This window comes from Callorhinchus milii, unplaced genomic scaffold (genome assembly GCF_018977255.1).
Source record: "Callorhinchus milii isolate IMCB2004 unplaced genomic scaffold, IMCB_Cmil_1.0 Scaffold5, whole genome shotgun sequence".
In the NCBI taxonomy this organism is placed as follows: Eukaryota; Metazoa; Chordata; class Chondrichthyes; order Chimaeriformes; family Callorhinchidae; genus Callorhinchus; species Callorhinchus milii.
The window spans coordinates 52,463,295-52,479,054 of NW_024704746.1; the positions used below are offsets into that span (position 1 = coordinate 52,463,295).

At 43.3% G+C, this 15,760-nt stretch overlaps 1 protein-coding gene across 1 annotated transcript in view; it reads right to left on the reverse strand.

The window, feature by feature from the left end:
- si:dkey-97m3.1 (fatty acyl-CoA reductase 1) overlaps positions 1–15,760 on the reverse strand; it is a 72,129-nt gene that overhangs the window by 42,521 nt on the left and 13,848 nt on the right. The window lies entirely within an intron of this gene.

Below are 15,760 nucleotides of genomic sequence, written 5' to 3' on the forward strand. Positions count from 1 at the left end.
ATTTTAGGCTCTGGGAGACAACTGACTGTGGAGAGTGGGAGAGGCGGGGGGGAGTTGGGAAGGGTAAGGATATCCATGGGGGAAAATGTTTACCTTTCGGAGGTGGGCAAGGCTGCTGTGTTGGGGAGAGTGAGTGATGGGGCAGTTAGGGTGGCTGCTTTGGGTCAACCATCACCGAGAGCGACGATAGGCCCGGCAGAGGATGCACAAGCTGGAGCAGAAGGATGCATTGATGAGATCTAGGAGAGACAGAGGGTAAGTAGGGCAGTGGGACAGAAGGACTGATTGGGAGTAGCAGAGAGTGGGGACTAGAAGGGAAGCATTTTCAGGGTCTGGGCAACAGCCACAGTGTGCACACAGAGACCGGGAGCAAGGTATTTAACGGGGCATTGTCAGCCCGTAGGCATGGTGGCCACGGGAGGCTAGAGGAGATAGTGCAGAGGGGAGAGAGTGGGGAGAGCATTCATAGAGGATGGGAAGGGAAGGAGATGAATAAAATAATACTCGAAACAAGTCAGGGTCTTATTCAGGAAATCAGCTTTCCTGGGACAACAGAGACATTTGTTGCAGCCGAAATGGCACCTCACATAAATATGTCACATAAATATGGTTGTAGCACAAATGCAGTGCAACTACAATACACTTCTTCACTGCAGCATAAATTCCACTATAGCGATCGCATGGTCGACCCTGTTCATTGTGGTGGGGCCTGAACCCACAACCTTCTGACTCACTGGTGAATTAGTTTATTGTGAGATGACATTTTTGGTGTCCGCTTGGCTCAGTGTTTGTCCCTCATCCCTTCTGCTATTTATATAGATATCTAGATGCAAGTTGTTGTTGCTGTTTGAGTCAGAAGGTTGTGGTTTCAAGCCCCACATTGGAACTCGTATTCACATTGTTTAAGCTAACACTCCAATGCAGTGCTGGGGGCATGTTGCACTGTCGGAGAAGGTTGCACCTTCGGATGAGATGTTAAACCAAGTTCCTATCTGTCTGTTCAGGTGGTCGTTAAGATCCCATGGCACTATTTGAAAAGAGAAGGGAGTTTTTCCCGGAATCCTGGCCTAAAATCCCCTAAATGAAATTGGTCATTCATTCCATGGCTGTTTGTGGGACATTGTTATGCGCAAACAGGCTGCCACATTTCGTGGTGAATAAATCGGGTGTGAGCGAATCAACAATAGGGAAGGTAATTGATTGAACCATAGAGGAAATCGCAAAGCACAAGCCATTCTGGCTGCACAAGCATTTCGCTCATAAGTATACAGTCAATTCACTTTACAGTATATTCTGTGAAATGCTTTGAGACGTCTCGAAGATGTGAAAAGCACTATATCAAATGCAAGGATTATTATTATTATTAAATATTATATATACAGTTCTCATTCTGAGAACGAAACCACTTCCTCAATTTAAACAGCATAGCAACATTGTTGTTTATACCACAAAGCAACAATAATTTTTGAATAATTTGAATAAGGAGCTACATCAAATATAAGAATTATTATTATTATAAAATGATAGCATCAATCATCATAAACAAAACGGAAGGTGAAATGAAAATGGAAAATGGATTTCTGCTCGTGTCAGACACTCGGCTGACCCCCCAAAAAATTTGAATTACTGCCTTATTATGATCAGTAATGTGGTTGTTAATTTACAATTATCTCAAAAAGTATTTTAAAACAATTCTTTTCACAAGAATTACCGGCTGACACCTGTGCGAGGTGCTCAGTCATTCTGGAATTCCGTCAGTGCAGTGCTGGGGGAGCTCTGTCTTGTTGAAGTTGAGGACCAGTAGAACTGTATCCTCTGTGTGATGGGAAGCCAGTGGAGTCGAGCGAGAAGTGGGGGTAATAGAGTCACGGAGCCTGGTGAGGGAGAGGACATGGGCTTCAGAGTCCTGGGTGATCTGCAGCCCATGAAGGGAGGATTTGGGGAGATCGACAAACAGGGAGTTTCCATAGTCAAGCCTGCATGTTATGAATGCGTGAATGAGGGTTTCAGCGACCTGTGGTGTGAGACAGTGGCGGAGCCGGGCGATGTTGCGGAGGTGGGGAAGGTAGAGAGGTTCATGGCACGGATGTGGGATAGAAAGGATAGTTGAGGGTCAAGCAAGATGCCAAGGGTCCGGACAATAAAAATGCTGAAGCACTGCAATCTTTTCTAAAAATAATAAGGAATTTAAAAACAGAGTATTAATATAACAGGGAAACTGCAACAGGAAATGCCAGCTTTCCGCAAGTGATTTTTTTAAAAAAAGCTAATGGGAATTTAATCATTCCATATGCTTACAATTCCAATGCCAGGTGATCAAAGGTCTTATGTGATTATCCTTTACATCAGAGAGCCATGTGCATTGAGCTTGCAAAGCTTTTAGAATTAAAATTACAATTGCAGCTGACTACGGCAGATGTAACTTCGCCCATCGCTCGCTTTCACCCGACAACCAAGTAACAATTAACGTATTAAGGAACACATTTTGTCAAAAAACGTCTATATTGACACTCACAAGTCGTATCCACACTCTACACCTGCCTAACATAAGGAGCCTATGATAACTGCATTCATAACAGATTAAAAAATCAGGTGTTACCAATATACCCTGGACTCTTGTAGTGTTGGTTTAGAGCGCTCTGCTCACAAACAAGAGGATTTATTTTATTTGTTCGATTCCCAGGCGGGCTGAAATCATAGGCCAGGACCTTGGGACATCCTTCCGACATGAAAAGCACTATACAAGTGTAATTTGTTGTTTTTGTTACTCCACACACCTCTGTTTAGCAGGAAGTAGGAACCCAGTTTGGCCACGTTTTGCCACAAAAGATACAGTCAATCCACTTCGCAATATATTCCGTGAAGAGCTTTGAGACGTCTCAACGACATGATAAGGCATGATATGTGCAAGGATTATTATGTTATTATCATGAAACTGGCACCTACTGAGACACTGAGAGTCATGTAATCTCAATACCAAAGACCAATGGACAACAAAGCTGTTTAACAGTAGCCTGAAATTCTACCCGCTCTTCATCTGTCAGAACATTTTGTCTTAAATGTTAAGACTGCACAGAATTGTGGAAATTCTCAAATTCAGTCTTAATTGGGGTGCTAATTGGGTCATTTTAAGAACTGACCTGAATTAATATAATAATACAATAATAATAATCCTTACATTTGATATAGCATCTTATCAAGTGGTTGAGACTTCTCAAAGCGCTTCACAGAATATATTGCAAAATGGATTAACTGTATTTTGTGGGTGAAATGCAGCTGCCAATTGTGCTCAGTCCCACAATCAATCATGGATTGAGTGACCAAGTTAATATTTTTTTCAAGAGATTATTACCCTCGGAAAGAAATCCGTTAATCGACTAACAACCTGGTTCCTACTTACTGCTAGGTAAACAGAGGCATGTGGAGTAGGGAAACTTGCCTAAGGTTTTGCCCTACCCATAAATCGAACCGGGATCTGCTTGTCTGCAAGGCAAGTGCGCTGACCAGTAAACTACGGGACTCTTGAATTGAGACTGAATTTAAGAATTTTCCCCATAACCAGATCCAAGTCCCAAACCAAACAGAAGCTAAACTTCTCTTGATCTCAACCAAAAGGCTAAGAAATTTACAGTACCTTTCCTTTGCCATCTAGGTATCTGTTCTGCATTTTATCTAGACCCAATGCTGGAATAAACACTGTCTGAGAAGGTACTGGAGCACCTTAGACCTGACTGAGTTACATTCTCATGACTTTGTCCTTTTCTATCTCTTTCCCTTTTTTCTGACAAAGGATCGGGATAATAATAATAATAATAATCCTTGCATTTGATATAGCGCTTTTCACGTCGGGAGGACGTCCCAAAGCGCTTCACAGAACACACTGTAAAGTGAATTGACTGTATATTTGTGGGCGAACGCGGCAGCCAATTGCGCACAGCAATGTCCCACAAACAGTCGTAGATTGAAAATGACCAATTTAATTATTGTTTTTGGTTTTTTGGAGGGATTATTATTAGGCGTGTGGAGTAAGGAAACTTGCCCAAGGTTTCGCCCTGCCTGGAATTGAACTCAGGTCTCTCACTTGCAAAGCGAGTGCTCTAACCACTGAGCTACAGGATGTGATGGAAGAGCCTTCACCTGAACCCCCATTGACGTATGGGAACATCAATGGGATGGCAAGCAGTAGGTACAGTAGGTAGCGATGCGATGGATTTATAAAGCAGTGTTGATGAATGCCAATCTCAATTCAACTTCCAATGTTAATTAATAGAGGAATGAGGCTCAAAATAAATAGCTGAGAAATGTCACACTGGTGGGGCAGTGGTTTTGAGATTGACGCACATTATTGAGACTGTCTCAGGGAGACAGCAGTTAGATGGACTGCATCTAATTAAGTGCTACAGAACACTAATCCTGGGCTTGTTGATGTTGACACTGGCTGCCCCAGAGGAAGGCTGTTATGTTCCATAATTATGACAATCCTCACACTGCTAAACAGGGAATGACAAGAAAAAGAAAATATTGTAAGAATATATTTTTTAAAAAGATCATACAGTCAACAAAAAAAAATAGAAAAGTTATGTAGGAAGCCATTGCTGGGTGGTGGAAATCTATATGAAGACATTTTATCTTCAATCCTTTCTTTCAACTTTCACTGTATTCTTCACTGTAGTTTCCATCTCCTCTCTGACCTTGATCCATCAAGTCCTTTCTGACATTATCTCCTGATGCTACTTCCTCATCCTTCATCTTCCTCCCCACAAAGTAGGAAGGTGCAGAAATGGAAAAGGCTGTTTGGCTTACACGACTGCTCCACATGATATATTAGGGAGGCCATTGTATCTATTTCATCCCCTGAGGGAGATGTTTACAGCTCCCTGATCTTAAAACGTTGCCGTGCAAAGTTCCAGAACATTGCAGCACTCTGACAGCAACACTGTTTAATCTTTGCTTGTGTCCCACCCAAATAACAAGAAAAAATTACACTTGTATACCACCTTTCATGTCGGGAGGACATCCCAAATCACCTACTCACGACAATAACCAAACGGGAATTGTCATACCAACATGCAATATTTCAGCACTCAAGGCCATTTGCAGTTCCAAGCAACAAATAATTGGACGAAGAGGGGGAAGGGGACATCTTGGAAGCTGATCAAATAACAAACAGTATCAGGGAAAAAGGACATGAGGGTATTGTGTTGAGTTATACTCTGAGGAGTTATGAAGCCATCACACAACCTGGTAGCTTTGGCATCTAACCAAGAAACACATTGATCCAATGCAACCTCATGAGCATCACTGGAAGAATGTGAAGAACCAGCCAATTCCCTTCCTACCTAAATGAGAGACCAGCTGACACGTCTACCTCTGCCAAATGCATCACATTGCCTAAACAGAGAGCCCGTGCTGCAATGAAACGACGAGTCGTGGAGCCGATAAAAACCTTAAAAATAATCCTTGCAGTTGATACTGCATCTTTCACGTCAGGAACAAAGAGCAAAATTCTTCACAGAATTCACTGCAAGCTACAGTGACTGTATATTATGTACGCAAACACAGAAGCTAATTTGCCCACAAGTAGCCATTGTCTGGGGGTTTGTTGGTAAGGACACTGGGAGTAACTCCCATCTACAGGATCTCTGACGTCCTGAATGGGCAGGCAAAGCCTCAGTTTAATGTGTCATCCGAAGGGCAGCATCTCCAACGATGTATGAGTGTTAGCCGAGACAACGCAAGTGCTACACCCTGACTCCCAGCTGAGCCAGGCTGACACAATATCTTACTATAATAATAATAATAATCCTTGTATTTGATTTAGCGCTTTATCACATCATTGAGGCTTCATAGAATATACTGTAAAGTGAATTGACTGTGTATTTGTGGGCGAAACACTACAGCCAATTGCACACAGCAGTGAGACTGTTGTGGATTGAGTGACCAAATTGTTTGTTTGTTTGTTTATTTGTTTGCTTGCTTGCTTGTTTGTTTACTTATTTAAAAGCCTTATTATCACTGGAAAGCGATCCACCAATTGATTAGCTACCGTGTTCCTACTTATTGCCTGGTAAACAGAGGCACGTGGAGTAAGGAAACTTTCTTTAAGGTTTCGCCCCAGCTGGGAATCAAACCCGAGTCCTCTCGCTTGCGAGGCGAACACTCTAACCAATTGCCTACAGGACTCCGATTCAAGATATCTGAGGATGAGTCATTATAATATAATAATAATCCTTGCATTTGCTGAATTGACTGTATATTTGTGGGCGAAACGTGGCAGCCAATTGCGCACAGCAATGTCCCACAAACAGTCGTGGATTGAAAATGACCGATTACTGATTTGTTTTGGAGGGATTATTATTAGGCACGTAGAGTAAGGAAACTTGCCCAAGGTTTCGCCCTGCCAGGAATTGAACCCACGTGTCTCACTTGCAAGATGCAAATTTAGATGCAAATACATGGCAAAGAAGCGGTAAAGTATTTCATCCACATTCATCCGTCCCATTAAGGATGTCAGCAGCAATTCCACTTACCAGCAGCAAATGTGAAAGACGTTTCTCAGCTTTGAGAGGACTCAGTTCATTTAACCAAACCAGCAAAGGATGATCAACACTGTCACCTGCAGCATGAATTCACATTCACCAGGACCAGACACTTTGCTTGACAAATGTACCACATTGCATTCTGCACAATAGCTGATTAACAGGAGGGTTTCATGTCAGTAATACTTGTGCCTTGGAGCTGCCTTACTTTCATTTATCATCACGCTGCATTGATTTACTACAACCATGGATTCTCATTTCGAAAATGCTTACTCCAGAATAAAAATTAAACCCATTTCAGAAATGCTTACTCCAGAATAAAAATCATTAGTGTGACTTTGTGATCAGTGGTCTCCTAAAATAATAAGAAACCAAATATAAAGTCATTGAAATGCTGCCAACATAAAATCAATGTGACTTTCTACCTTCATGAAAAGAATTTCCTTTGGGAAGCCTCCCATCATTGGAGCATCCCTCAAAGGGATACTGCATACACTAGATGCCACATCCACAGAATGGAGATGCGGAGCTTGGGCAGCAGTTGCTCACCACGTTGCAAATCAATCCAGATGTACACCAAGTTCTGGGTACGCCTAATAATAATCCCTCCAAAAAACAAAAAATAATAAATTGGTCATTTTCAATCCACGACTGTTTGTGGGACACTGCTGTACGCAATTGGCTGCTGCGTTTCACCCACAAATATACAGTCAATTCACTTTACAGCATATTGTGTGAAGCGCTTTGAGACATCTAGAAGACGTGAAAAGCACTATATCAAATGCAAGGATTATTATTATTATATATGTGTGTTTGCAAACCAGGACTCCAGGTAAAACCTGCCAACAGCTGTTGTCCTGAGCCTTGGAGTTTCTTCATTATTTGCTGACATTCACTTGCAGCATTTTAATGGTGCTCACACAAGTATTGAAAGTCTAGTCAGCAGAAAGGCTCAGCATGCCCTCACAGTGGTCTCCTGACCACTTTGCTCCTACAAAAAGTGCAACCATCTGCCTCTTATGGTATAATTCACACTGATACACATATCCACACATTACTGTACTGTGATATAATTCGTGCTGTTACATATTTCAACACGTTTCTGTTTATTATTTCAGCATTCTGGGACTCTACCTCGCTGAAGGCCGTTATATAAACCCAAGTTGTTGTCATATTATTTGAGCTGTTTATCATTTCCACACCTTCCTGGTATCTCACCAATACAATGTTCCCATCATTACACTGTGAAGAATCATTAACTTATTCTGGTATTTGTTAAGTGAAAAGGTAAAAACAATTTGGAATGATGGTAACATTTATGTATTTGCTCCTTTCAGTCACTACCTAATTATTATGGGCAGTATTCTTTCTCTGAAGACATCAAACAATTTGTGTTGGTTAAGGAAACAGAACAACAAATTGTCTCTGAGCACCACTGAATTTTAGTCAGGCAACTGTCTGAATCAAGTTATGTGCGATTCCGGGTCCATTGATGTTCTGTCAGTTTGCCTGTCAGACAGCAAGGTCTGGATGAGCCCAATCTTCCTGCAACTGAATGCCGACAGATGGAAGCCATTTCACCTTCACCTTGCCCCCTCCTTCCCCTCTTTTAGATCATGACTGAAGACCTCCCTCTTCGACCGGGCTTACTATCACCTCCTCCCTCCCCCGGCTCAGCATCAGGCTCTGCCACTTTTAAGCGCTCCAAGACCCACGTGAAGGGCGCTATATAAAAATAAGTTGTTGTTGTTCTTGTTGAATAAAGTAATGAAAAAATAGCCGCAAACTGAAACGAAATAAACCAGGATATATCTGCTCTACCTACTTACTCACCTCAAAACTGCCCTCTGCCGAGTCAGATCTTTGCTGGTCCTCCGGCGAGCTAACCTGAGCATGAGGAATGGTATAACAAGCAGCACAATATTTAGAAATTGGTGGAGCTGATTTTAGTTTGAAAAAGAATGAGTCTTGTGGGAGCTATTCCAGGTTGTGCAACAGCATTAATGCTGCATCAACTCAGCACCATCCGGGTTCTAGTCGAAACCAGCAGGAAAAACTGTGCTACACAAAGAAGTGAGTTGGTTGTTTAGACAGACCAATGTTGAAGGAATGCATGCCAGCGCCTCTGTGTATCTGACTGATGAGTGGTACAGATGTGAGTAGATGGAATGAGGCCCACTAATTCGGAGAGACCTAGGCCACTGAGCTCACAGTCCAGATTGAAGCTCCAGTATAGTGTTGGAGGAAGTGCTGCATTGTCAGAGGTACCGTCATTTGGACTCGATGTAAAACCATGGCCCCACCTGCCTGTTCAGGTAGATGTTAATGATCTCATGGCACTATTCTAAAAAAAGAAGGCAGTTTCTTCTGGTGTCCTGGCCAACAGTCCCCCAGGTAAAATTGGTCATATGCTTCAACGTTGTTTGCGGGACATATCTGTATGCAACTGGCTGCTGTATTTGCAACAAAATGCACAGTGATTGCACTTGACAGCAATTACCTATTGAGCCCTCTTCATACACTATCGACACAATATGAAATGTGAGGTTGTTTGATGATTATTTACACTGTTAACTAAGTTAAAGGCCAAAGGTAATGAATGAAGCAGTGGACTGGGAGATTTGAATGGAAGCAAGACGGGTGGTTTATATGGGAGATTGAATGAGACATTTAAGTTCTTTTTAAATCCTCAGGCCAGCCTGGGTGTGACTGGCTGACTATACTATCGATGCTGCTAAAACATCAATAACTACATCACGACAAACTGTTACTCTGCTGATCAGGCCCCTGCCGGTTTCACAATTGCAGACCCCAACACTGTTGTTTTTATAAGGAAAACAATTGGAGCACTATTGACTTTGATGTGCTCTTGACAGAAGTGAAAAGGGAGTCCCGTAGCATAGTAGTTAGCATGTTTGCCTCGCAAGCTTAGACAAGTTTAGTTCTCCACATGCCTGTTTACCTAGCAGTAAGGAGGAACCCGATTGTAAATTGATTGGCAGATCTCTTTCTGGGGATAAGAATCCCTCAAAAATATCAAATGTTATAGCACTATATCAAATGCAAGGATTATTATTATGATTGGGGGAAGAAGTAAAATGCTTTCAGATTACCAAGCAACAAGTTGAATCTTGATGGACCAAATGACCTCCTCTCTCCCTGTAATTTTATGCCTTTATGTGGCTTACAAATAGTTCATAGGACAGCGATGGCTGTTACTTTGGGTGTAAAGAAACTAAAGTCACCGGTCGCTAAGAGTACCACCTCCACAAAACTATTCTCTGACAACAAACTGACGCATGTTTTGCAGCAGTCCAGTAGTACCTTCACTGATAGGCCGTTGCTGCCAGGTCTTGGCCATTGATTGTAATTCAGGAGTCACAGCCTGATACCCAGACGCAACTCTTTATTTCAAAGATTTTGAACAAGCCAGAGTTTTCCAAGGAAGAAGAGAAATGTAGACAGAAGGAGTCTATCTGCTGCAACCGTATTATCAATTGGATAATCTCTCAACTGTCACATTTGTGGTAAAATCTGTTTCCAGGATTGATCTACAAAGCCACCTAAATCTTCCAGCGCCTTGGAATGTGAAAGGCACTATACAAATGCAATCTTGTTGTTGTTCTTGTTGTTATAAATGCGCATCAAAGACGAGGCCAATTCTAATGCTTAAATCCCCTCCTTTTTTATTAATTGTTTTTTTAAAAAAGCTGAGGAACAACTTACTCGATTATCAAGGGTTTCTCCATTAATCCAAATACCACTGTCCTTGCACTGCTGCACCCGATGGAGGTATTTAAAATTATGAATGGATTCGATAAGGTGGACATTGATACTGTTTCCACTTGCTGGTGAGTCCAAAACGAGAGGCCAAGAATATCAGATAACTGGTCACAATCTAAAAGGGAGTTTGGGAGGAATGTCTTTATACAAATAGTGGTGAGAATATAGAACGCACTGCTGGAAGCAATGGTTGAAGCAAAATGTGCCAATGTATTTAAAAGATCACCAGATTAGTTCAGGTAAACAACAACAACAACAGGATTCCATTTATTGAGCGCCTTTCACGTCGGGAGGACGTCCCAAAGCGCTGTACAGTTGGGTCTGGACCCGAGCAGGGGGGAAATGGTCAGGGGGAGGGGAGGGAAGGGAGGGAGCGAGGAGGGGGTAGAGAGTCGAGAGGGGAGCTGAAGGCACGGTCAAAGAGAAAGGTCTTGAGACCGGCCTTGAAGGAGGAAAGGGAGGAGGCAAGGCGAAGGCACTGGGGGATAGAGTTCCAGAGCCTAGGGGCTGAGAGGCTGAAGGCCCGGCCACCGATAGTAGGGCGGTTGGGGCGGGGGATGTGGAGCAGACCGGAGCCAGAGGAACGGAGGGTACGGGCGGGTAGGTAGGGGGATAGTAGGTCGGAGAGGTAGGAGGGAGCAAGGCCGTGAATGGCCATGTAGGTGAGGGTGAGGATCTTGAATTCGATCTTCTGGGGGATGGGGAGCCAGTGGAGGCGAGCGAGGGTGGGAGTGATGTGGTCCCGAAGCCTGGTGCGGGACAGTACACGAGCTGCAGAGTTCTGAATGACCTGCAGCTTGTGGAGGGAGGTGCCGGGAAGGCCGGCGAGGAGAGAGTTCCCATAGTCCAGCCTTGAGGTGATGAAGGCGTGGACCAGAGTTTCAGCAGCGTGAGGGGTGAGGTAGTGCCGTAGTCTGGCGATATTTCGGAGGTGATGGAAGGCGGTGCCAGTTGTGGCGCAGATACGAGGGAGAAAGGACAGCTCAGGGTCGAACAGAACACCGAGGTTCCTGACCGGCTTTGAGAGGTGGAGAGTGCAGCCTTGGATGCTGATGCTGTCAGCGCCTGAGGTGCGGAGGCGCTGACGCGAGCCAATCAGGAGGGCCTCAGTTTTGCGTACGTTGAGCTGGAGAAAGTTATCTCTCGTCCAGGACTCAATGGCCTGTTAGCTGATTTGATCTCATCCTTACAGAATACCCAATCTACCATCCTCCCGTCATACCATCAAGCTGTTTTTGAAATGAGTCCAGCATCCTTGCCTGAACTTTCCATCCTGGCAAACTGTTCTAGTCGTTAATCCTAGTCTGAGTCAATAAATATTTCCTTGTATCTGTCCTCAAATTGCCCTTTGCAACTCTAAACTTGTGTCCTCTTGTTCTGCTGTCTTGATCAACATCCCATCTGTTCAGATGGATATCAAAGATCCCATGGCATACTTGAGGCAAACAGGAGGGAGAGAGAAGAGAGGGTGTATAGAAGAGGGGAATACAAGGGATGCAGCCTCGTGTGGAGGATAAATAATAATAATGATAATCCTTGTATTTGATATAGCACTTTTCACATTGTTGAGGCACCTCAAAGCGCTTCACAGAATATATTCTAAAGTGATTGACTGCATATTTTTGGGTGAGACGTGGCAGCCAATTGTGCACAGCAGTGTCCCACAAACAGTTGTGGATTGAGTAATCACATTATTGGGGGGAAGGATTATTTCCCCAGGAAAAGCGATCCACCAATCGACTAACAACCATGTTCCTACTTACTGCTTGGTAATCAGAGGCGAGTGGAGTAAGGAAACTTGCCTACGGTTTTGCAGGACCCAGGAATCAAATTTGCGTCATCCTGTTTGCGAGGCGAGTGCTCTAACCATACGCTACTGAACTCCACAAATCATGTATGGAATCGCCTGGTGCACTGGCAATACAGGGAGTGACGATCAGGCCACTTAACAAAGTGCTGCACTACAGTATAAATACTGGCACAGATAAATTGGGCTGAATGGCCTGTTTCTGGTTCATTCTACATAATTCTCTCAGCCCTTTGTGACCCAAGAATGAAACACTCTATTAAAGGCAGAATGAACATATCTGAATGCTCTATCCTTCGTCTTGAGTGTGGTGTGGAGGAAACTCCTAAAAGTGAAGGCAGGAGATGAATTCTTAAGTTCAGCACTGCTTATCCTAAAGCTGCGGCGTTTATCTTGTGACAACTGTGCTGTCTCTGGGACCCACCTGTGTGCACAGACACAGGTACACTTTCCAGTACAGAGTGAGCATGCATGTGCACACACAGGAAAATGACATTGCAGTTCTGTTGCTTATCCTGAGCTGTGGTGCTGTGAGTGGTGGAATCTGCACCAGACTAACCAATTATATGTATTTGAAGCTGGAGGGTGACACACACACACCACACATCACACGCCACAGATCCCGGTGGTGTTCGTGGACTGGTATCATGCAGCTTACTTTAAGAGGTGTTGCTACTGGCAGCATAAAACTAAACAGAACTTAATACGAGTTGTTTCCCAGTTAGTACAAAACCCGGATACAACTGAAACCAGAAGGCAAATGGAAACAAGGAGATGTTTGATTACATTTCTCTGACAACCCCAATAAAGTAACTAAATATGTTATAATAATAATAATAATAAACCTTGCATTTGATATAGTGCCTTATCACGTCCTTGAGACGTTTCAAAGCGCTTCACAGAATATATTGTAAAATGGATTGACTGTGTACTTTGTGGGTGAAACACAACACCAATTGCACACAGTAGTGTCCCACAAGCAGTCGTGGATTGAGCGACCACATTTTTTCTCTGTCAACCTGAGAGCACTTGAGAAGTTGATCTAAAACCATTCCTAAATTATTTTCATTCATTCGCCTCACCCTTATCTCTGAAGTCATTCCTGTGTACAGTGCTTTGTGTACTTTGTTGTAATCTTTGGAATTTATCCACCTGACATTGGTTAACGGCAGACCCAACCTACCATTCAATGATTCTTCCCTTTACTCATTCTATTGCCTTCTTTAACAGTTCTTTATTGGCAAACGTAACACTTTAGTCATTGATGTTATTTGCAGAAGGGTTGAGTGTGGAGGCAGGACATGGAAGAGAAAGACTCGGAAAGCAGAACCAAGACACTCATTAATAATAATTGCTTGATTAATAATAACCCTTATAATAATTCTTAGATTTGACATAATGCTTTTTAACATGGTCAAGTTGTCTCAAAGTGCTTCATAGGATTTACTGTAACATGTAGCGACTATGTATTTGCAGGCGAACGAGACAGCCAATTTGCACACAGCAAAGTCCCACAAAGAGCAATGGAGTAAGTGACCAATTTTATTGTGGGATTGTTGACCAGGTTCCAGGAGAAGCTCCCTCCTCTTTTCAAATAGAGCCTTTAACATCCACGAGAAAAAGCAGAAAGGATTTCAGTTAATGTCTCATCCGAAGGACGTTACCTCCAGTAATGCGCTGATGAATTCAAATTTATAATGTGGGCTTGAACCCACTATCCTCTGATTTAGAGTTGAGAGTATTACCAGCTGAACTAGGATACTCAGGCAGAGAATTGGGGAGAGAATTAGAAAGGAGAGAAGGAAGCCATAGCAGAAGCAAAAGGTTTGTGTTGATTCTGTATGATAGATGGTGATATGAAGATATTTTGGTAGCTGAGGGTCTCAGTCAAGGAAAATTTGCACAGCTTGAAAACACTTGAAAATCATGGCACAATGGGAAAAGAGAGGGAAGGTTCTTCCAGTGTCCTGCCCAGTAATTCCCTAGATAAATTTGTTGTTCACTTAATGGCTGTTTGTGTGACATTGCTGTACACAAATTGTATGCCTTGTTCTCCTACAAAATGCACAATCAGTACACTTTACAATGAATCCTACAAAGCACTTTGAGATGTCTTCCGAATGTAAAAGGTTCTTTACCAAATGATTATTTTCCTTTATTATTATTCATTATTATTATTTGAGTGGAAGAGACAACAATTGCAATCAATTTTTCTAAAGAGGAAGAACTTCTGATCTCCTGATAATGTGCTCAGTGAGAATTGCAATTATTGTCTAATAATAATAATAATCCTTGCATTTGATCTTTGCATCTTATCACGTCTCAAAAAGCTTCACAGAATATATTGTAAAGTGAATTAGCTGTATATTTTGTGAGCGAATGACCAATTTGGTGGGAAGGGGATTATTACCCCTGGAGAGCGATCTGCCAACTGACTAACAATCAGGTTCCTACTTACTGCTAGATAAACAAAGGGGTGTGGAGTAAGGAAACTTGACTAAGATTTCACCCAGATTCGTGAAAAATTGCTTTTTCTTGAAAATATAGTTATTTATAAATAGAATATTTGGTACAACAGAAATCCAAAACAAACACAATGTACTGCATTTTCTGTTACATTTTTCCCTTTCTCCCGATACAAAAACATTCCGTTCTTTACCTTACATTCCTTCACCGCACACAGCTTGTGCACATGATTTTTGGGACGCTCTCTTTAAAACAGTTGGGGGTCACCCCTGTGTGCACTACATCCATGTGGGCCCCTTTTATCACCAGCCTGGCCATGTCCTGATGGATGTTGGTCAGGGCCAGTGACGAGACGTTTTGCCAGGCGCAGCTGGCCATCGCCGCAGGGTATCTCACGATCGGGTCTGCCCTCCACCCCCTTTCAAACTGTTTCGACTCCCTGTCGCATGGACCACTCGGTGATTGCGCGGGGGTCTGGGATAGTGTTTTTCAGAAATTTCTCAACATAGATTAGGTGTTTCGAGGCAGTTCTGCCAGACCCACCCTTCTCAGCTCCGGGTACAGGTAGAATCCCAACATGTAGCGGCATTTGTTGCCAGCGTAACGTGGCTCCAGGCACAGCCTCAGGCAGCTACACACAAAGGTGGCCATGAGGATCAGGGCACGTTAGGGACCCCTTTCCCCCCTTTTTCCAGGGTTTTGTGCATTGTGTCTCTGCGGACACAATCCATCTTGGACCCCCAGATCAGTTGGAGGACTTCTCTGGTGACTGCGTTGTTCCTGGTCAAAAGCCAGACTTGGGCCACATACAGTAACACCAAGAGGGCCTCACACTTTATCACCAGATATTTCCTGGTGATGGACAGTGAGCGCTGGCGCCACATCACCAGTTTCTTCATCACTATACCTAGACGCTCATCACAGCTTTTTTGGCACACCCCAACAGCCCCGAACCAGATGCCGAGGACTTTGATGGAGTCTGGCTTCACTGCAAACGGTATGTGATTGCGTTCTTTCCAGTCTCCAAAATACATCACCTCGCTTTTCTGGTGGTTGACCTTGGCTCCCGGGGCTTGTTCAAACCGGTCGCACATGCATAGCAGGCTCAAGAATGATTTTTGGTGTGTGTAAAAAACTGTGACATCATCCATCTACAGGGCAGCCT